General features: G+C 40.6%; 1 protein-coding gene across 1 annotated transcript in view; it reads right to left on the bottom strand.

The window, feature by feature from the left end:
• LOC136831368 (orexin/Hypocretin receptor type 1-like) overlaps window positions 1–23,033 on the bottom strand; it is a 166,276-nt gene that overhangs the window by 3,390 nt on the left and 139,853 nt on the right.

Raw genomic sequence — 23,033 nt, forward strand, 5'->3', positions numbered from 1 at the left:
ATATATATATATATATATATATATATATATATATATATATATATATATATCTGTATTATGTTTCTTAGTAATAACGTAATAGAGAGAGGAGACTAAGTCAGACCAGACCGTGTGGTTTTGGGCAATTATAGCAGTCTTCGTCTGTTTATTAAACATGTCGATCATATGATTTTATTTTTATCGTGATGCTGGGTGCTCACGGGACTTGGTCACGTAATCAAAATTCATGTTAAGACGAACGCTTGCACCACCTTTGGTTTTCTACAGAGGGAAGGTGCCACATGCTCATTGCATCAATCGCCTTGAGATGTCATCAAAAGCTTTGTCCAAAAGTTTTGTTTTACGTCACGTACGCCTCCTTGAGAATTGCTGGGAGAAACTATTGCACAGAACCCCGTGTTGGTTACGTAATTTATCTCCCGGACGTGTCCTGATCGAGACGATTGCATCAGCCAATTCTGATCACGTCACATGTGACCGGAAGTCCAGAATGTTCTATAGATTTTTGCTCTAGCGAGATCAAGGCAGAGACATTCACTGAGGAGCCCAGAACCATGCTGTGTGCGTCATAAAATATTTCTCTCTCTCTCTCTCTCTCTCTCTCTCTCTCTCTCTCTCTCTCTCTCTCTCTCTCTCACGCGGTTTTATACTCATAACGTAAAAGACTTTGTACTGGTAACTCTTTAGTGTTTGTTAAATTTCTTGTGAAACCTTGGAATTGTTTTGTGCAAGATTGTGCACTCTAAGTGTTTCGTGGCGCCACAATAATTAAGGTAATTTTTGGTAACGGCCATAACTGCAGTTTACAGGTATTGTAATATTTTTTACAATTTAAGTCATGACTTAAAATACTTTAGTGAATTTACGTTTACATTTTTTTTATGTTTTGTATAATTGCGTGTTCTTAGTGTCATTTGAATTATTTGTTTAGTTCTTTTCAAATCTTGATTTTTACTTTAGTGAATTTGGTACTTTGACATGTTTTGTGTGTTTCCAATCTCTTAACTTCTTCAAGATGTTTACTTAATTTTGTTTATCATATTAACATTTTGATGATTTAATTTTGTTTCATGACTTTGTTTAAGCATTAATTTAGTTTTCAAATAGTAATTTTTCTTTAAAGTAAGTTTGTGAATTTTGATTTATCAATTTAGAATTGAAAATAAATTTTTGTACTTAAAGTTCTATAATAGTGTTTCATTTATTGACCTCCATTGGTAGGAATTAACTGTGAATAAAGCAGAGTGATATAGTTTTGTTCCTTCAGTTTTGCTGAAGTGACTAATCGACGAGGCAGTTACAGTTGTTCAGTAATGGAGTGATGCCCTTTTACTTTAGTATATTTCTTATTTAAATGTTGATACCTCATATTGTTGATAAGCTTTTCAAGGGATCAAGGGTTGCCTTTAGAGTATTCAGTCGTATTTTCTTATTTTTTTGTTAGTTTGTTATGAGAGTTCAGGTATCTGGCTGCAGAGAGGTAAGTTTTGAACTCTATGATTAGTAAATGCAATAACCAGATATATGGAATGCTTCATGACAATTATATATATATATATATATATATATATATATATATATATATATATATATATATATATATACATATATATGTATATATATACATATATACATATGTACACACACACACACACACACACACATATATATATATATATATATATATATATATATATATATATATATATATATATATATATATATATATACATATACACATAGTGTATGTCCTTACTATCCATTATGACAAAACATGAGCACATACAAAAGTAGGATATAGCTACAGGAGTAATAATTTGGTCCACTTACCATTCCTACCAGGGTATTAACCCTCGATGAAATTCATAAAAGCTACTGTGAAGATGATTGTGCCAGTTGGTAGTGCTAATGCCCCATGGCCATCGAAGTGGCATCAGATGTGAGTGACATACCAGACTAAGGTCAGACGAACAACGGGAATGCCAGTGAGTCACAATGAAGCCTGGAAGCCACAAGAGTGAGCATCTATAATGAGGGTTAATGTGTCCAAATGAGATTCAAGAGCGATTTGAGAGAGGCCTAATGATAGTGATAATAAGTGGAAGTGACGACCAAAAGCCTTCAGTAGCGCAGCGAGGTATGGCGGGAGTGGTAACAAGTCATAATGATCTCCAAAATCACGGGAAGTTTTGACATGAATGGCAACAGGCGACAGTGAGGCCTGAAAGTCACCAGGGAACGGTGATTTATCAAAGGTTCACAGCCAGGCCCGAAACCCATGAAGGCAGTGTCTGGCTTGAGCGACAAGAGTAACGGTGAGGTCTAAAAGTCACTGGGATATGATCCCTCCTGCAAGGAAACAACTGACAATGAGACGCGGAGCCTCTAGAGTGGGGTCTAAGGGGAGCGCCAGTTGGTCGCAGTGAGGCCTGAAAAGAACTGATGAAGCCAAATAAGAATGCCAGTGTGAGGTCCATTGGGAGTGGCACAGTATTAAAATGAGCCCAAGAGCCACCAGAAGGCGGTCTGATACGAATGAGAAATAGTCATAATGAGGCCCAAGAACCGTGGAAGTGAGGCTGAGTAGAGCAAAACTCTTTCACTCTGCAGAGTTCAGCAACGTTGTGTCAGAACCCTCGGGTTCTGTTTGGAGCTGCAGTAGACTACGATTAGTACCAAAAGCACATCAGAATGAGCGAGAGAGCGTGCGATGTCTGTTCCTTCACTGGATTCTAGTTTTAGTCGCTAATCCTTCCCCCATAATCCATAACAGACATAAAGGTGTGATTATCCGGTGCGTAGTGGCATCCCTTGTTCGTCTTTCATTTCCGCGTACTGCTATTCTCTGTGCCCTATTCTTCCGAAGGTCTCTTTTGGGAGAATGCCTATCCATTCTGCCTATTGATCGAACTTATAACAATGGGTCTCTCTCTCTCTCTCTCTCTCTCTGTCTCTCTGTCTCTCTCTGTCTCTCTCTCTCTCTCTTAGTTTTTCTTTCTACACATCCACACGCATTCACACATGCATATACTGGTGTAGGCATGCTACTCTCAAAATTTATTTTTCGTTATTAAGTCTATATGTTTTTTGGGACAAGAAAACAATTAATCTCCAAGAACAAAAGTTAGAATGAAGTACGATAGAATGAAGTACGGATAGAAGAGGGTTACATAAAGAAAAATTACTTTTCTCACAATACGTTTTCATGGAAAGTAGTTTGAAAGACATGAGTGGACAACCTGAGCAGTACTTGAACTGATTTGTCAAAAGATTCTTTACAAAGTAAAATGATTGTTAATGAAGATCTACAACTAATAATAATAATACTAGAAAACATTAAAGCCAACTAGCAGGTCTTGATCTAATACCAAATGTAAAAGTTTTATCTTTATTCTCACAGGCTTACATGGAATATGTAAATCTGGTATAAAATGACAATGACATCGAGGTTATTCCCTTGGTAAACAACAAAATTGACAATTTTTCTGTGTCCTCACCAAAAGAATTTTCCTCAAGCCTCAAGAGGAATCTGAACATTCAAAATGCATCCCCAGACCCCATTCTCTAACCTTATTTGGACCTCAGCTGGGAAGAAACCCCCAAAAAACGTGAGTATTGCCGGGCTGAATATTATAATATTCAGTGGAAAGGGTCGCTGCGTGAATCTTTTTTCCTACCCATGAATTTTATATTTAGTATTTTGGGCCTCGGGAATTTATCTATTCGTGCCACTTCAAGGCCGGGGCAAGACAGGAAGACTGAGCTCGAGGGAAGTCCCGAAATCATAGGAAATATATGTAAGTTACGGTGATTTGCAACAGTCTAAGACGGTCTGGCCTGGGCGACGGGCGGCAGTGGAAAATATGTATATATAACATTGTGCAAATAAATGACCTTTTTGCACGAGAGAATGAAATGTGTGTCAAGTATGTAACTGGAAACAACTATGACAACAATGATAATATAATAGAGATAACAATAATGCAAGTGATGATTCTAGTAAAAGTATTAGTCGTCATCATGAAGATCTTTGTTATCTGCCAGCCACTAGGATAAAATTTAGGTGTTTACTTTATTAAGTTTCAGAATAAATGACGGTTAATGAGGATATAGGCAAATGAAATTTGGAAGGATAATGATCTCATGAAAGGGGAGTAATCAGTTTTGATATTGTTATCCTCCTAAAGCAAGCGCTGCATTACAGATCATTGTCTAAATCTACCCATGCAGCAATATAATTTTCCCGGCCACGGTGTTCAGGGTAGGTATATCAAGTAATTGGTCTGAACGTCTGTGTCTGCCTACCTGTTCATTGAGGTTAAAGTTCCATATTTCCTAACTATAAGAAACAGGGGCTTTATATTTGTTTTGCATTCTTTGCTAATGAAGCCTAGTGTGGTTAAAATAATCTCAGTTTTTGTTATTGTCAAGAGAACAAGACGAGCATGTCTGCCCAAAATAAGTGCCATGAAAGAGAAAAGGGAGTTGATGAATTTTTCTTCATTGTGAAAACAGACTCGGTTCATTAAATAAGACAAATAACCAGGAGAGAAAGAAATATCTACATTTTGAAAGAAATGATACCAAGGATTAAGCAAACCAGTTGACTTCCGTGTTCACAATCTCTGAACAGTTTATGTCGGATTTAGGCGGAAGACCCATGGCCTGCAATCTACTGCTCTTCAGGAGAGAGATAGTCAAGATAAGGAGATGAAAATATAACTAGGAGAGGGAAATCAGAAAAGAAACATGAGTTGAGACAAACCTACCAGGAAGAGACAACTTACGTCAAAATGCCACTGCAACAGATGCTGCAGCCACCAGGGCGCTTCAGGGCTTCGTTGTTGTGTCCTGAGAAAGTATGTGTCAACAGAGCGCCCAGTTTCTAAATGATTTGTTGCCAAGGCACGATAACGAAACCTTCGGAAAGCAATTCCGGTGCCAATGAGTTGAACAAAGTCAGCTCAAAATGTGGTGCATTTAGTAGGCATTACTAAAGGGCGTTTGCAGCTTTCGGACCCTAGCTGCACCAACTCGTTAGCTTTTACTTTACCTCCATTCCCTCTTCCTTCCTTCAGTCCTGCTGCCCAACTTCTCTGACAATTACTTCTTGGTGCAACTTTACATCTTTGTACTTCAACATCTTTAATTTCTAGATCTCTTTATCTTGCTGTCCATCTACTCCAACTCCCTCTTTTCAGTGTCTTAAGTGCTGAATAGCCTAAAGTGGCTACCAGTGTTTGGCTTGACAACCTAAATTTAATTTCGTAAATCAACAACCAACATACAACTTTCTCTACTAAAGAAAACTTGCACGTCTCTGTTCAACTTGAAACCGAAGGTGAAACTGGATGTTTGAAAGGAAATTTCACTTAGGGAATGTTCATTTGATGACTTTGGTATTTGAGAATTTGATTACAGGATGAAAGATATGAATTGGAATGAGTATTGTGTAACTAATTACTGAAAAGTGATTTTTAAAAAATCAACAAAAGCAGTATTGGAATGGAATGGAATGAAATATAGAATTTTGACCAAAGGCCAAGCGCTGGGACCTATGAGTTCATTCAGCGCTAAAAGAAAAATAGAGTAAAAAGGTTTGAAATGTGTAACATGAAGAAAACCTCGCTTTTGCATTATGAAACAATTGTTAGGAGAGGGAGGAAAGTAAGATGGAAGAAAGAGAATATGAACGGAGGTACACTAAAAGGAATGAAAGGGGTTGCAGCCAGGGGCCGAAGGAACACTGCAAAGAACCTTAAGTAATGTCTACAGTGCACCGCATGAAGAGCACTGACAGCACTACCCCCCTACGGAGCAAAAGCAGTATGAAAGTGAAAGGTGAAAATTAATAATAGATAATGAAAATAGCATGGAAAGTTTAGATGATTATTGCAGCGTGAGATGCACATAAAAATATCAATATTTGAACTTGCACCTATGCTGGGATGGGAAAATATGCTGATATATGCTGTATATTAAAAAACACACATAGCATCTGGTTTTCCCCTCATATTTCTGTTTTATTCTTACGAGAAGGAACTTTGCTTGTACTCCGGAAGACATTTCTAAGATAAAAAATGGATCCAAGACCTCCAGTCTCCAACTTTGTTTCAACTTTAGCAGTGACAAAAAAAAAAAAAAATTCCATAAACGGAATGTTTTTGGTTGAATATCATGATAGCCACCGGCACGGGGCACTGCGTGAATTCTTTTCCCCACCCCAGCAATTTAATATTAAATCTTTTCCTCTTTGCAATGACCGGAGTCTGGATGATGCAAGGAAGGGTTCGTTGGTTGGTTTATATGAAGCCAACCATATGCAAGCATAGGCCCTTGTGCAAAATGGCAGTAAGGGGTCGAATTGAATCAGAGTCCTTGCGTGGACCCCTGAACTCTGATCATCCAACTAGGAAGAAGTTGCAGGAAATTGGATGAAGGATTTTTTTTTTTTTTTTGCAAGAAGGTAAACTTCTGATAAATGGATAATTATGGCATCATAATTAAATAATAAAAAAAAATGGGAGAATAACGGAAATAGTGATCTTGGGAATGAAAATGGTTTGTTTAAGATAAACAAAACGTGAATATGTAGAAGGAAAACTTTAAAACAAAGAATCATCGCCATTTGTGCCAACTAACTCACAGAATGCAAGTAACACTTTTTAGTTTTCTGTAAAAGAAAACTATTGAGATGGCTTTGTTTGTCCGTCCGCACTCAGATTTTAAAAACTACTGAGGCTAGAGGGCTGCAAATTGGTATGTTGATCATACACCCTCCAATCATCAAACATACCTGATTGCAGCCCTCTAGCGTCAGTAATTTTAATTTTAAGGTTAAATTTGGCCATGAACATGTGTCAAACACCGCTGTAGGCACCAACGACACAGGCCACCACCGGACCGTGGCTGAGTTTCATGGGCCGTAGCTAAGACCGCCACCGGACCGTGGCTGAGTTTCAGACCGCCAAGAGTACGCTGACAGTCGAAGAAACTGAGTTTTTAATTATTTTACGAATCTAAGGATTTACAGTTGACGTCTGCAGTTTGAAAAAAGTTCAGAAACTCATTTTCGTGTGCTTTTTCCTTGAGTAGTTGTCTTTGACCCCTTCAAGCTCAGGTGAGATTCATTCTAATTTTCATTTTCAGCCTTTTCTTAATGTCAGTTAGATTTTTAGACGATTCAACTGGACAGACCACTTCCAAGAACATTAGCGGAGAGAGAGAGAGAGAGAGAGAGAGAGAGAGAGAGAGAGAGAGAAGAGAACTTTTCTTTCGATTCTCTCTTCTCACTTCCTTTCAACTAGCTTCTGGTTTGCTTACTTGCGTTTGAGACAAAGTAAATCTGAGATGGCTACAAGAGACAGCCTCATCCGGTTCATACTCACATTCTTAATCAAGCAATTAAAACCAAACTCCCATTCTCTCACCGCCATCAGAGCAACCCACCTCCTCGAATCTCTTGGTGGTTCCTTCTGGTGTCTTTAATTGCATTCCTTAATTTCGGGTTTGTTTCCCAGTGGCCAGTCTTTCATCGGGAGTTAAAAATTCTCTCTCTCTCTCTCTCTCTCTCTCTCTCTCTCTCTCTCTCTCTCTCTCTCTCTCTCTCTCAGGAAGTAAAGTTTTTTATCTTTATATATAAAAATGCTCTTCGCACATGCACCGAAACCTTTCTTGCCCCTGGAGCGTCATTTTAGAACTTAATTTCTTTATATTTTTTTTTTTTTTTGCACAAGAGGTATCATACTCTACGGTTGTAGGATTTCCCGGATCTTTCCTAGGTAGTGACCCCCAAGAGTTTTAACCCGGTATGTATCCACCTTTCCGGCGTGTTTAGTACAAGCCCGTTGGAGATTACGGTAAAAACATGAACAAAAGACTGTAAATATAAACATAATGGCCTCCAAGAAATATTAGTCCTAAATAAAGACCCCTGAAAACCCTTAGGGGTCACTATCTAGGAAAGATCCGACTTTCCTTTTCAAAATAACCACTTCATCTCCATTAACCTTTTGAAAATGAACTGCTAAGAATGCCACTTATTATGGCGTCCAGATACGAACTAGACAAGCAAGCTCGTCATTTTTTCATTCACGTATAAACTATTCTGAATAAATTTCGTGCAGTTGGATGTCACCTTTTATAAATGGCAATTGAAAACAAAATCTCCCTATCAGGGTAAAAATAATTGGTATTTATTTTTTTCGCATATGACAGGTTATAAACAGGTTTTGCATTTCAATGAACTGGTATTTCGCGAGCTAAATTATGCTATTGATTATGCAATGGTAATTACTGCTTCATGTGATTTATCATAAACATGACAACCTAATCGAAAGATTTGTAATAACACAGTGTTTAATTCACATATTTTCATGTTAATGCCTACACGCATACTGCCTAAATGTAAACATAAATGTATATCTTTGTACAATTGTGTCATGTTTTGAATTTGACACAGTTTAACAGACTATAACGACGAAGAATTTAATGAAATGCCTGTTATTTAAGCTAACATCGAGAAATTTATGGATTTCATTTCCGGGAGATTAGTTGTTACGAGTTGCGCATTATGTCTCTTTTAACTGGGAAACAGAATTAAACCCCACAACAGTGTTAAAGGGAATATAACATGAACACAGAATATTAGATGAACTCAATAGATAATAACGTGTGATTAGCGTCTATCAAAGGAAACTAAATTTGGCAAGCCAATTTCATTACCATATTGGAAGAGCCTGAGTCGTGCAATACTACAATTAAACATACAATTATATATATATATATATATATATATATATATATATATATATATATATATATATATATATATATATATATATATATATATATATATATACATATATATATATATATATACACACACACACACACACACACACACACACACATATATATATATATATATATATATATATATATATATATATATATATATATATATATATATATATATATATATATATGTGTGTGTGTGTGTGTGTGTGTGTGTGTGTGTGTGTGTGTGTATGTATATATTTTAATGTGCAATTGCAGTCTGTAAGAGCAGGTGAAGCTTCACTAACTTTTCAAATTTAACTAGATCAAGTAAACATGGAAAAGTACAGACGGTGAGTCAAACCCGCGATCACCCAGAACCGAAAAGTCGGGAATGTTCAAAACAACCCCTACATTAGCACCCCCTAAAATTCTCGGTGCCTTCACGACCAGACTCCACCTCTTCCTCTCTAAGCCTTAAATCCCACCTTTGTCAAACCTTGATATCCCCTGGGCTTTCGTCTTCTCTTTGTTCCAGCATCACCCCTGTGTTGCCGCTATAAACATGGAAGCCGGCAGGTAACGGACAAACTCCTTATGTGGCACAAATACTAGGAGGCTGGACCAGAGACTATATAAGGCCCTTGAGCAGGGAAGAGGGTGGAGTTCTTTACCAGTCAGCATCAGAGTAGAGTCCTTGCCGGGTCAGTCTCTGACCGCCCTTCCCCCCTCTCTGACCCAGTACTTTTTTTTTGTGCACATAGTCCCACCAAGTCCTTTGCCTTATTGCAAAAGTCTGACCTACATTGTCAAGGTATAGTCTGGATTTTGGAGTTGTTACGACGCCCAGTCTTTCACAATAATTTTTATTCTTTCTGATATTTCTGCCCCTTAGAGTTCTTAGAAAATTAGTGAAGTATTAACATTTTCATTTCAATTAATGTAAGCATTTCGAAACCTTTGTTGTTGCATATTGCTCCTTCTCAGCCTTCAGCATTCCCTAAGTGACCAAGAAAGCGGTTTCTTAGCATCAAAAGTGACAATAAGTTTGTCTTGCAGAATAGGCATTGATGTTGTGTATCCATCTGTTGGCTCATGGTGCCAATTCCTGAATTCCCGACGTGGAAGATCCCTTAAGATTCAGTCCTGAAGACTTCTATGCCTACGTGGCAGAATTCTGTATATTTGGTTAGTCTTAGAGGTTTCCCCACAGTGATTTTCTATTTTATATTTAATTAATTCCATAATTAAGATTTTTACCATAGATTGTAGGATCTTTGAGATTGGCACTTTGTTTTGTTAGTAATGTAATATCAGTGCCAAGGAGCTAGTGATGAGTTCCCTTGCAATATCCTTCTGATCCTTGTAACAAAACCTAATTTGTGAAGTCTTACATTTCTTTTGGAACCATTTTAATTTACTGTTAACTTACTTCTTTTCATGAGTTTAACTGAGTAGTCAGGTGAGTTTAGAGAGTGTTTTAAGGCTAGACAAATCAGCCCCAGGTTAGGCTCGTGGTGACCTTGCCAGGATATTACAATCTTGCAGGATTTGTTGCATGACTCAACAGTACAACAGACTCCCCAACCTCAGCAGAATAGCTGATCAACTTTTGCTGGCTAAGTCTGAGTGTTTATGATCATAAGGAACCTCATATCCACTTAGTAACATATTTGGCACTCGTGGACAGCAGTATACACAGCGTAAGTACTTTAATTAATTTTATTTCAAACTAATTACCATGTCGTAGATGAAGGAATCATACACCTGAGTGTAGGACAGTTCGCGATTCACCTTTCCACTCACTCAGAGATTGAAAGAAGGATTATTGCCAGACGTGCATGTATTTAGCAATATTCATCCTTAGTGCAAGTCTCTAGTAGTTAGGAACTAGCTAGGTAGTGAAGTGATAGCAAGTGATAAGTGCTCATTTCCTTGGAAAGCGCAAGAATTCCCTCTGAAAACTTACGATAGCCTTCGTAAGGAAGAAGTATCTGGCAACCTCTGCTAGGCAGGCAGACTGCTTTGTGCCTTGTCTAAGCTAACATATCTTCCACAATAACCAATTTGTACTTTATGATTTTATTTGTTCTACAATGTCTTTACTTGTTCAAGTTGATCACTGTTATTCTGCATCTTATGCACAGTAATACAAATAAAATTAACATACTGTAAGCATTTGCGAAGAAATTCCATATATTAACAAAGAAAGTGCATAGTGTTCACATTCCTGTAAAGTCAATGTGGTCATTTGGGATGACATATGTCTCGTCTCCCTTACACTTGATAACTGGCTGTTGCTCAGCCATCAACCTGTTACGCTTTTGCATAAATATTACTGTCACTCCACACTTTTAAAACTCAATTCTTAGTGGAAGAAATCACAAAGTTTGCATTATTACCCTTCGTAGATTATAACTTAACATTATTTGCATATACTCACTCGATAGTTATTATATACATAATAACTCTTGAGTGAGTGTACGCAAATAATGTTAAGTTATAACATCTTAATAATATCTTACTCACACCCAATATACATTGGGTGTGAGTAAGATATTATTCATTCCTGTCATTCAGTCATAACTCTGTGGAAATTATATAGGGTACAAACTACGGTATACGCTTTACAACATAATCTGTATTCCAAACCCTATTATGGTTAAAGCAACTTATTTGGACTCTACTAGAATTCATAACTTAACCAAAATACATTACTCAAAACCTTTCTGAGTGCACACGCATCGCAATACCGTGTTTTCACGGCTTCCTCTTAACGTGGACTGTCAGGAGTGAAATTGCACGCTGGTTTGTCAGACTAAAAACCCAATGAACCCATTAATTTACATCTTGCACATGGTTGCATAGCAAGAATATGTTCTACAGAACCAACCACATGTAGTAGCCTACAGTCAATTGCTCGTGCCATCCATGCATAACAAAACTTTACCAAAAGCCCAATTTGTACAGTAGCTGGTTTTGTCCATGTGCAAGTTCTCACTGTTCTTTTGAACAACTTAAAACTACCCCCTCTATACGAGGACCACATTCTATGGAACACCCTAATGTCATTCTATAGTCAGCTTTGACTGTGAGTGAGCAACTCACAAATACCCAGTTCTTTGGAGCTAGCAAAAGCCTATTCTTTGGAATGAATAACCTGTTCTTCGGAACAAAATAAAACGCCAAACTCAATCTTGTGGGACAAGTTCGCACTTTCGAGTGCCACCACCAGTGTTCTCTGAACACTCCACCTTGTTCCTTGTGAACCAATTAACGTACTGCCAGACCTCTAAAAAACCCGCTTGTTCTGAGCAGAAAACCGGACACCATTTGTGCAATAGAAGACAAAACCTCTGCACTCAACGAGGACCCACATTGCGAGTAGCTAAAAACTTAAAAGCCTAATGATTCTGGTGTATTCCGCTGGACTTCCCCAACAAAATGACACACATTGAGTGCTACCTTTCACGTCTACTGATCGCAACTGGAAGCAAACTATCAAAACTTACAAAGAGTGCCACTCTCACTGGCACTCTCCACCAATCGGTCTCTGGCATCATCAGCAGAGCCATTACCAAGCATTCAGCTTAGTGCCACACATATTTGTGTGAATAAGTCTACGTCCTTCAGGACCAACCTGCGGCTTTCCTTTCTTTCATTTTCTTTCCTATGCACTGCCTTGCCGATTCCTTAGTCTCGCAAACTGAGGATTACTCTTGGCCTTTCTTTCTTACTTTCTACCTTGGTGGCTCTGCAGACTCACAACCTGTGGGTCCATCTTGGTTCTCCTTTCATATTACCAAGCCTGGTTACACCCCAACCGTTGTACTTGAATCAGTGCCATTTGTCTGGCACTCACCATTCTAGCCACTTCCCTGCAACTACTGTACGGCTTAATATTTGTCGGTGTACCTCTCATACAGCATCATGTCCACTTATTCTGAAGATTACCAGACCTACCAAGGGCTTGGGCAAAGCAGGGGTCTCTGGGGAGTGCAACTGACTACCTGGATAGAAGACCAGGTAGCTAGGGCAAGGAGTGAGAGAGATGAGAAGGAGGAGAAGCAACGTCAACATGAGTTAAACCTGGCTTGAGAGAAAGCCACCCTTGCTGAAGCTGAAAAGGAGAAGGAGGAGAAGCAATGCCAACATGAACTAAACCTTGCCAAAGCCAAAAAACAGGAGGAGAATCAATGCCAACACGAGCTAAACTTGGCTTGGGAGAAAGCTGCCCTTGCTGAAGCTGAAAAGGATAACGAGGAGAAGCAACACCACCATGAACTAAAAATGGCTCAAGAGAAGGTTGCTCTCGCCAAAGTGGAGAGGCAAGTAAAGGAAGACCAGCATGTTCATGACCTAGCAATCGAGCGAGCTCACCACATGAATGCCATGGCACTCACCCAACATAGGGTTGAGAATCCTAAAGCCCCGTTCACACATTCACATATCAGCCCACGCATGTTCACGCATGAATGGAAACTGGTAGTTGGCAACAGCTTACGTAAGTACTATGAAAAAGTTCCGTAATGCGTATTTAAGATCGTGGACATGTGGGGTGGAGTTGGGAGGTCGATACGCACCATCCCAGCATGAGTGGGGAGCCACGTACGTTTCGATATGTTCAAAAGATACGTGTCTGCTCACGTCATCCGTTATTTTGCGTGGTTGCACACGCACCGCGTGGTGCATCCGTAGCGTGGTCTGCATGCCTGCGGGACAATGACGCGTGGTCCCACGCTGCTTTCCCGTTCCCGCCAAAAACCGCGTGGGTCCCCACGAGGTTCGGGAGTAGACGTGGCAACAGCGCCTCGCCCCCAGGACCTGAGACGATGAGGCAGCGCTGAGTCGGGTGTATAAAACAGCTTGCGGCGCGGATGCGGCTTCAGTTCCTCTCCCGGACAGGCAGCAGCAACACAGTTTCTCACCCCTCCAGTGCCTTCGTCAGCAGAAAAATGCCAAAAGTAAGCAGCAACAGACAGCGGAAGGGGGCTTACAAGCCTCCAACATCCCAGTCAGGAGCGGAGACGGCCTCTACAAGGCGGCCACCTGCTGCAGACACCATGGAGGAGGATGTTGTCATAAACCTTCAAGAGGCTGACGAGGTGGAGGACATGGCCAGTGACCATAGCCTCTTCAACGATGATGAGGACGTCGGCCTGGATGACGTCGACTCCGCCAATGATGACGGGAATGACGAAGCTGCTGACGGCACCGCCCCTGGAACTGGAAAAGCGTGCCGAAAGAAGAACCCCTCTGTTATCCTCTCAGACAAAATGAGAAGCTGGTAGAGGAGTGGTTGGAGCTGGAGGCCGAATTCATTTATAACAAGGGCATGACGGCATACAAGGACAAGGCCAGGGTGTGCAGGGCATTTGAGGAGAAGGGGAGGTCTCTGGATCCTCCTGTGTCAGGCCCTGAACTCTGGACCTGGTTCACCTCCCTCAGGACCCGCTTTGGACGCCTCACAGCCGAAAAAAGTGGTCAGGGGGCCAGCAGACGACTGACGGACCGTGAGAAGTGGATACTGAACATCTTCCACTTCCTCAAGCCCCACATCGTCCGCCAAAAGAAGCCCAAGGTGTTGGGACTTCCGATGGTATGTCTTATTTTATTTTTTCGCTGTTTAGTAAATCAGTGACTGAAACTTTAGTGCACAGTTTATTTAATTAATGGCACTACAACATTGTCATTCACAGTACATTTGAGGCGCCTAACGGCAGAGTGTCGTCGCCGATTGGAGTTAAGCACACCAACGTCATCTCTAACCCTCTAGCAGTCAGGAGAAGAAATTCAGTTCAAATTTCCCGCAACAACAAGGTCGAAATTCTCATTTTGTAACATTACTTCTTTTCCTTAGTGACGCTAAGGCTGCACTGGCTGGTCTGGGTGGCAGAGGTCATGTGGTGCATAAACCAATCATGAGTCCAGACGCCCTGCCACACCTCCCGCACGGCCAATGAGAAAGGCTAGCCATCAGCGGAGGCGTTGGCTATCACTACAATAAAAAACATTCTTGTACCTTCCTTCCCCATGATCGCCTCTGGATTTAATGTGCTTCTTTTTGTTCTTTATTCATTAATAATACTGGTTCCTCTTCAATATGTCCGACGCGAATGTAGATGACAATGTTCCAGGACCTTCCAGGGGCTAATTGGAAGCAAAATGTAGCCAAAAGCTTACGTAACAAAGGTGAGGCGTATGTAAGCTGAAAAGATCTGGTTCCATTCATCCCCCAGATTTTCATGACATACTTCAACCAGCTTTTTTGTGATCAAGATACCCTCACTGCTACTCCAGACACCAAGATACTCCTCATGAGAATGACGTGGATATTGATTTACTGGACTATGACGTCTGATTCTCGCCTGAAGTAATTGGCGCTTACGTTTTTTCCAATCAAAATGTATTTTAGCCATTATTGACGGCAATTATTATTGTTTTGCAGGTGAGACGACTGTATCAGCCTCAGAGTATTCTGATTAAAATATCTTATTATCTTTCTACTGCTATTTTATTGTGTAAAGCATTAGCTTTTTAGGTCTTTTTTGAAGTGAACAAAATCACCTAGTTATTCCTGTAAGATTAAGATAATCAAGGAAATTATCCAGAATGATAAATAAAACAAAGATAATATCTTTGGGGGGTCCTAGAGGGGTTACAGGGGCATTGGTGTGTGTTTTTATGGGATTCAGTGTACCGGAGTATAAGATTGATTTCAAGATGAATGCAGTCATCGCATTATCTTTCGGCATGCATTAAACTCTTGGCTATTTTACAATGATGGTTTGAAAGCAGACATAATAACCTTTATTTTAAAACAAACCCCAGTGTCGTACCTCATTTAAATGCTAAGATATCGCATTCTGAAAGTAGCCAAACTTTGACTGCGTTTTTCTCCAGTTTTAGTTTTTGGCGCTTGAGACATTCTGCCGTTAAGCGCCTCATTTACATTCTCTTATACATGTTCCATCTCTTTACGGTCTGCGTCTGCTGCAGCTGCTTGCAGCAACCCTCCTGGCCATGGTCCTGCCCTTGATGTTCCTGCCCTTTGTGATCCTGCTGGCAGTGCCACTCCAGTCCCCTGCTCGTCCGATGACCGGTCCTCCACCATTGATGATCCTGCACCACAAAGGAAGTCACGGAAGGAGGACAAGGCTGCAAGTGGGGTCCTGGACGTGTTGCTGCAACAAGCAGAGTCAGCTCGGCAAAGGCTACAGGGGGCCATAAGACCTCTGTGTGACCCCAGGCTGGTGTACTGGCGGAACGCCCTGGAGGAGCTTTCCGCCGACTGTGCAGATGTGGGGCCTGAGCTGAGGATGGCGCTGAAGGTGGAGTTCATCTCCTCCACACAGCGCTTTGTGAGGGCTACCAAAGAGGGCATCACGAGGCCGCCACGTCATCTGATACCCCACACCCAAGCAGAAGCCCTCTGGGATGGTCCGCCTGCGGCCCCAGCTCCCCTTCCTGCTCCTGCTACATATGTGCCACTTGCTACACCTAGTGGTGCCATGGCGCAGCCTCTCAACCTCATGGCGCAACAGGTGGCGATGCTGCACGCGCCGCTGTCTGCACCTGCAGTGGCGTCCACACCCAGGGACCTCAACGTGTCTTTGCCAACGAGCAGCTTCCTGGAGAACCTCTAGTTTAAGGCAACATTTTTTTTATATCTATTTTGTGTATATGTCAATGTAAACAAATGTATATATTTTGTATTATTGTATGTTTCCATGTAAATATTTCAGCATTAGTATAAGCAATAAACATAATTGAAAAATAACTTTTATTCAATGAACTAAAAACCATCAAAGTAACAAAATGAAGTAATAATAATCACACAATTAAGACATATGCAAACAACTATATAGTTGAAAATTAACTTATAGAAACAAATATCTATTTTTTTGTATTATTGTATGTTTCCATCTATATATCAGCACTAGTATAAACAATAAACATATAATGGAAAAGTAACTTCTATTCAATGAACTACAAACCATGGAAGTAACAAAATGAAGTAAGAATAACAACAAAAATAAGGAGTAAGTGAAGGTATATTATATTAAAAAAAAAAAAAAAATCTGTACTTTCATATTATTAAGTTGTTCTTCACTACTGCTTGGTAATGGCCTATATAAAGGTATAAACCATTTCAAAATATTCAAAGTTATAATCTTCCCACGCCTTGGAGTAATGCACTTAGCCACATTGCAATGCATGTATTTGCTTCTGCGTTAAAAATGTCAGAGTGTATGATCCAGTACTAAAAAAAAAACATATGCAAACAAATATATAGTTGAAAATTAACTTATATAACAAATGTTTAATTTTGGTATTGTATGTTTCAGTGTATATATCATGATTGGTATAAACAATAAACATATAATTGAAAAATAACTTATATTCAATGAACTAAAAACCATTATACTAATAAAATGAAGTAATAATAATAGCACAAATAAGACATTTGTAAAACAAATAAATGCATAAATACAAAGGAAAGGTAAACTGTACAGATATTAAAAATGTTGGAAGTCGACATACAAAGAGAAATTATTATAACAAATATAGATGTATGTTAACAGTAGTTCTCCTGCCAAGTAACAGAACCACCAGGAGATGAAAAGTAGTCTTTCAGGATGTTGCGTTGTTCCTTGGCATTCCTAGTTGCAGTGTTGCCTCCCATGGTTGGAAGAGCGTCTCCTAGGGGTGGGTCACTCCTCCAGGCACCAGGTATGAAATCATGTGCGATGGGGTTCTCCTGATCTGCTTCCTGCCTGCGTGGATTTCTTTTTATTATAAGGTTGTGCAGAACACACGCGGCCAGCACTACTGACTCTGCATGGTCAGGCTTGATACACATTGACGTGTGGAGTACTCTGAATTTGCTGGCCAGAATCCCGAAGGCATTCTCCACCGTCCGCCGTGCCCTACTTAACCTGTAGTTGTAGATCCGCTCCGCCTTGGACAGGCCTCTTTTGGGGTAGGGCTTCATGAGATAGTTCCGCAGGGGGAAGGCATCATCGCCAAGCAGGAAGTAGTCTACAGGAGCCCCATTTGTTGCATCTGGTAGGGCCTCAGGTTGGGGAAGGTTTGCTTCCTGTTTTGCCAGCATTTCACACAAACGGGTCTGGGCAAATACACCACCGTCCGACTCTGACCCAACGGCACCCACGTCCACGTAGAGGAACTTATATGAAGCATCGACAATGGCAAGTAGAATCATGGAGAAGAACTTCTTGTAATTGTAGTAATGCGTACCACCAAGAGGAGGGTTACGGAGCCTCATGTGTTTACCGTCTATTGTGGTACCTGCAGTTCCTCATCTCCAAAGGCAGAAACAATGGCCCTGCAGGTCTCGGGTACAATGCAACTTATGGTGTTGTGGGCTACCCGGAATGCGTATTGCAGGCTCTTATATGAGTCACCTGTGGCGAGGAAACGTAGGGTGATAGCCACACACAGTCCTGGCGTAAGGGGTTCCCTCCAAAATGTGCGTTGCTTCTCAATGTAGGGTGTGACACGTTCAACTATTTCACTGAATATGTCTCTGTCAGTTCGCGTAAAATTCCTGTATAGTTCTGGGTTTTCGGTTGCCAGCTCCTCCATCAGGTTGTCATAGTGGCCTAACTCCACTCTTCTTTGCAAGTACGGCCAAGCCCAAACCCTCCTCGGCCTCCTCTTTTTTTTCTTATTTTCAATTGCAATGTAGGCCCTCACAGCTTCCACCAATACCATGCTGTGCACATACTCTACGACGGCCTCCATTACGTTTCTTCGTTGTCTGTGTGCTGGTGTTATAAGGGCAACGATGTCCTCAATGTTCTCCATGTTGATTCAGCAGCAGGGGAATACTTCTTGCTACAGGGAGGCGCTGAATGGCACTGCAAACACATGTGCACAGTACGGCCCTTTTGTACCTGGCATATACCCGCCGATGTACGTGGGGATGTTGTGAGGGTGTCGTGAGGTCGTAACGCACAACGTTACACATACGGTATATGTGCGTGGGTGTTGCTTGCTCTGCCACGCATTACATGTGGGGGTGTGGCCTATTGTCTTGGCAGTTCACGTAAGCATCCCGTCTATCTTGCGCAGTGCGTAGCCTTAACACGCATTACTCCGAACTTACGTTATGGCATCGTTATGTTGACTTATGGACATCGGCCTTTGACACGTATCCACTTGATCGCGCCGACAAACCCTACAGTATAGCCACGTTTCACATGCGTGAACATGCGTGGGCTGATACGTGAATGTGTGAATGGGGCTTAACTCTGTTACCCCCTCATCAACCCTGTCAAGCACGAGTACCATAATCCAAAAATGGTCAGACAATGAACCTGATGCATGGCTGGATCACATTGAGAGGGTTTTTGATAATTTCACCCCAATGCAATGTAGATAGACTTAATATTGAATAAGCATATGGGTGGAAAGGTTTTAGTTGCACTTTGTGCTTTGATAACCGCGGAACAAGGGGATCTTGCTACAGTCCAGAGGGCTATCAACAAAGCATATGAAATCACATCGGACAGGTGGAGACAACGGTGGCACAGCCTACCTAAAGAAATAGGTCAGTCTTGGACAAATTGGGAATATCATGAGGGAAGACACTACAAACGTTGGCTAGATGTTCATAATGTCACAACTCTCAACGAGCTCTTGGAGCAAGAGCAGCTGGAGGATTTCTTCCACTATGCTCCAAACACACTCGCTATCTACATATATGAGAAATGCCCAATCACCGTCACTGAATGCTGCCGTTTAGCTGGCAGTGGGGAAACCTCATCACCACCAGTATAGTATGATGGACAGGAAAATAATACCCACTTATCCAACAGCGACTCAAACCTATTCCAAAAATGGCGTGCAAACATATTTAGATACACAGCTTGCATCTACTGCAAGAAGGTTGGACACCGCTCAGAACAATGCCACTTCAAGCCAGGTAACAACCAGGAGGCTGCCAAGAAACCTTAGTCAAAACCCGCAAATAAATGGGGTGCTTCCGCTGCAGCAGAAGCTCAACTAAAACCTACCCTCTCTACCTCTGGGGCACCATATAAGCGCAACTACAGTAATGAAGTTTGTAAAGACTGCCACAACAAGGGACATATGTCCAACAAATATGTACATTGCTCCAGGTACAATGCCCCATGACTCTTGCAAGTAGCCATTGAACCCTATCGGACTACTGAATGGCTCAGCCTAGCACTTTCCTTTCCAATTGACGTAATATTATGCAATATCACCCTAACCCCTGCCTTTCCTGACTGACGTAATTTTACGTAAAATTTACTGAAATTTTTCGTACGTGTGGTAGGGGTAAATTTTTTTTATTTTCGGACAGTTGGTGGTTTCCATAGGCTAAAGCATACCTTGTACCATGTAACTCAGGCATCAATACGCCAGCCAAGCAGTTCCTATACTGCGCATGCGCAGATCCCTGGCATAGTAAATTTCTCACAATGAAAACAGCTGATCCTACCCACGCTTCTCTCTTGTATCTTAAATTTTTGTTTATAAAATGTAGGATTACATTATTGGAAACACTCTGTTTCGTACCCTCTTTTTCTATAATTTTTTTAGTTCCTGTACTGTGCATGTGCAAATCCCTGGCATAGTAAAATTCTCACAATGACATCAGCTGATCCCACCCACGCAGGCCTGGCAGGCCACACTTCTGTCAGAGACCATGCGTGTGAGGTTGGGTAAACACGTGTGGTTGTTTACATACAGTGACGTCAGTAGAGAACAGTTTCCAACATGCTTTTGCAAAGTTTTTACGGTAAAACTAGCGGAAAACACGTTAGTGCATCACATAAGAGACGTCTGGATTTTAGGCAGGGCTCTGAATCTCATTTTTCATTATTATATATATATCGATATTTAGAGAATTTTGTTGGCTTTCTTATAAAAAATAATTCATTCGCCTAACTGTTATAGTTTTTGAGCTACGAACAATAATGTTGACAACGGTAACTTTTTTTTTTCGTCGATCAACTTATAATGTCAAAATGATACTGTTGCCATTACCAAAGCCATTTTTCTTAACCTCCCTTTATTCTCCGCCTTTTCCTCTACATTTTCGTATATTTACAAAGTAATTTCTATGAAAAATAACCGAGATAGGGCTCTTCAAAAAAGAATTTTTTGTAGCGATAATTCTCACCATACGTTGGGCAGAGCGCTCTGTTTCTTACCCTCTTTTCTATCAGTTTTTTCACCAACTGGACTTATTCGTTTTTCATTGTTTTATATGTCAATATTTAGAGAATTGTGTTGGCTTTTTCCATAAAAAAATAATTCATTTGCCTAACTGTTATAGCTTTTGAGCTACGAACGATGATGTTGACAACGGTAAAATTTTTTTTTCGTTTCGAACAACTTATAACGTCAAAATGAAATTGTTGCCGTTACCAAAGCCATTTTCTTGACTTTTCCTTTATTCTTCAACTTTTCCTCTACATTTTCGTATATTTACAAAGTAATTTTTATGAAAAATAACCGAGATAGGGCTCTTAAAAAAAAAATTTTCTAGCGATAATTCTCACCATAGGCTGGGGCAGAGCGCTCTGTTTCTCACCCTCTTTTCTATCAATTTTTTCACCAACTGGACTTATTCGTTTTCCATTGTTTTATATGTCGATATTTAGGGAATTTTGTTGGCTTTCTCATAAAAAATAATTCATTCGCCTGACTTTCATAATTTTTGGGTTACGAACGAAAATATAAAAATAAGTAAAGAATTTTTTTTTCTTTAAATAGCTCACATTTTTTCGTATTTAGAGGGCTGGGACTCTTATTCTGACTATTCCACCATAAAATATAACCATATAGAAAAAAACGACAGCAAAATGAACGTTGTTGGCATAAAATTTATATTTTTGCTGAAGTTTCGAAATAATTATTTTTTCGCACTATCGAGCGCTCCCAGACACCTTGGGACTCATGTGCCCTCAGTTATGTGATAACTATACAGATAGGAAAGGGCTAGATGACATGGCTGTAGCTCCCACTGATGACTTGTCTCAGCCAAAAGCCCTATCAAATGTCATTGATATGGGCTGCGAGATCAGCCTTATCACACATGACCAAGTAACCTCTGGCACTCCTGTCTGGGAAGATGAAAGAATCACAATATGCTGGTTCAATGTCCTTCTATGGATCTCCCTACGGTTCACTTGACTGTAATGAATGACAACCCTTCTTGTATGCAATAACATAAATTCAGGGTAACAGAAACAGAAACCCTAACCAAGAACCAATTGCCTCACAATTATTGATAGATTTACTAGGTGCCCCAAGGCTATTACAGTCAGGAGTGAGACCTCTAAAGCCACTATTAAAGCGCTACTGCTTTCTTCTGTTGATTCAGATTTCCAGCCACTATTCAGAGAGACAATGGCCATCACTTTATATTGAAAGAATTCCTCGATAGCATGACAAGGCACAGAATCAAACACGTCTACTCACCGCATACTATCCCGAGAGCCAGGGAATAATCGAGAGGTTCTATCAATCACCCACTTCTACCTTATCCAAGCTCCAACACGAAAGTGGGGGTACATAGGAAGACAAGCTACCATATGCCCTGTTTGCGTTCCATCACAACCAGTCAGAAACCACTGGGTATAGCCCTTTTGAAATGCTGTACACCCATTCAATGAGAGGGCCTATAGACATACTGCATGAAATTTGAGCAGAAACAAGTAAAGCAGGATGGGTGAAAGAACTCCCAGAATACAAAATAAACTGAGGGCTACATGGGCAGTGGCACAAGCAACGAGGACAGCAATGCAAGAATGAGTCAAAGTACAATTCGACAAAGAAGCCACTACGAGAAGCTTTGAGGTAGGCGATGAAGTTTTCATCCTATGGACTGAGGCCACACACACCCTAGAAACCCACTTTACTGGGCCCCATAGGATGCTGGGAAAGAAAGGAATGTTGAACTATTTGGTAAACTGCGGACAAAGAAGAGCAAAATGGCTGCATGTCAACTTGCTCAAGCCACGCAAAATGAGAGAGAAGGAGAAAGAGACAAACAACTCAAGCCCAGTCCCGAGCATCATAGTGAGCACCTACCCCTACGACTAACTCCGAGGTCATAGCCCAATTGCAGTGCACCACCCAGGGTCTTGACGAAGGAAAACAACAAGACATAAGAAATCTGTTGCTAAAATATCCCGAAGTGACTCAAGACCGTCTGTGACGTACGGACGTCTTACAACGCACGATAGAACTAGAAG

Source organism: Macrobrachium rosenbergii, chromosome 48 (assembly GCF_040412425.1).
Source record: "Macrobrachium rosenbergii isolate ZJJX-2024 chromosome 48, ASM4041242v1, whole genome shotgun sequence".
Classification (NCBI taxonomy): domain Eukaryota; kingdom Metazoa; phylum Arthropoda; class Malacostraca; order Decapoda; family Palaemonidae; genus Macrobrachium; species Macrobrachium rosenbergii.